Source organism: Bison bison, unplaced genomic scaffold (genome assembly GCF_000754665.1).
Source record: "Bison bison bison isolate TAMUID 2011002044 unplaced genomic scaffold, Bison_UMD1.0 scf7180017864298, whole genome shotgun sequence".
NCBI classification, from domain to species: domain Eukaryota; kingdom Metazoa; phylum Chordata; class Mammalia; order Artiodactyla; family Bovidae; genus Bison; species Bison bison.
The window spans coordinates 1,446,504-1,448,060 of record NW_011494870.1 but is presented as its reverse complement, the minus strand read 5'-3'; positions in this window follow the sequence as shown (position 1 = coordinate 1,448,060).

Sequence of the window (1,557 nt, the reverse complement as noted above, 5' to 3'; positions counted from 1 at the left end):
TCTTTTAGGATGGACTGGTTCCAACCAGTCTCCTTGAAGTCCAAGGGATTCTCAAGAGTCTTCTCCAACACCACTATTCAAAAGCATCAATTCTTCAGTGCTCAGGTTTCTTTATAGTCCAACTCTCACATCCATATACAACTACTAGAAAAACCATAGCTTTGACTAGGACCTTTGTTGGCAAAGTAATGTCTCTACTTTTCAATATGCAGACCTCTACTAATAGAATATATTAATAGGAGCAACTATGGATCTTTTCTCAAGAAAAGATCCCAGTTAGTCTAAGAATGTTACTGTATTAGTCTACCCAGGTTTTCATAACAGAATACCACAGACTAGGTGGCTTAATGAACAGAAATACATTTTCTCACAATCTTGCAGGCTAGAAATCCAAGATCAAAGTGTCATCAGTGATGGCTTATAGTGAGACCTTTCGCTGACTTGTACATGGTCACCTTCTATGTGTCCCCACATGCCCTATTCTCTGTGAGCACAAGGAAAGAGAGATCTATTGTACTTCTTCCTGTTCTGTAAGGACACCAGTCATATCTAATTCAGGCTCCACCCTGATAAACTCATCTAATGTTACCTCCCTAAAGCCCCAATCTACAAATACAGTTACACTGGGATATTATTGACTGAGTTGTGGCCCCTCCACACCAAATTCATATGTATTCATACCCATAACATTTGTAAATCACAAAATGTAAAAACAATGAGTGTATTTCTTTAACAAATGACATTAAGGAAACTGTTTTAAAATGGCAACCCACTCCAGTATTCTTGCCTGGAGAATCCCATGGACAGAGGAGCCTGGTGGGCTACAGTCCACAGGGTCACAAAGAGTCGGACACGACTGAGCGACATCACCTTCTTTCTTTAGTCCACATCAAATTCTAAACAGATTAAAATTAAATCACAGGAAAGAAGGAATAGTATTTATCACAACTAAGATAATTAAAGTAAAAGGATAAATTAGAAAAGATAAAATGGGTAAGATTAAGAACATTAAAACATCTGTGTAATAAAAAAAAATGCAGCAACATTTAAATAAAAAGGAAAGTAATAGTTTGGTGGAAGTGTCACAAATAGGAAAAGCTATAGCAAAAGAATAGAGAAAAATGTATTTTTATATATTATATACTGATATACAATGTATAAAGACCAATAAGTTATTTAAGTTGCTAAGATTTCATTAGAGAAATACCTATGAAAACAAAATATGAGATATCATACATGAAAAAAATGTATCCCATTTGTCCAAAAAAATAGAAAAAGTCATAATAAACATTTCTATCTAATAAATAACCAGTTTTTTAAGAAATCTAATGCTGGGGATTCTGAAAGAGATGGAAATACCAGACCACCTGACCTGCCTCTTGAGAAATTTGTATGCAGGTCAGGAAACAACAGTTAGAACTGGACATGGAGCAACAGACTGGTTCCAAATAGGAAAAGGAGTACGTCAAGGCTGTATATTGTCACCCTGCTTATTTAATTTATGTGCAGAGTACATCATGAGAAATGCTGGACTGGATGAAGCACAAGCTGGAATCG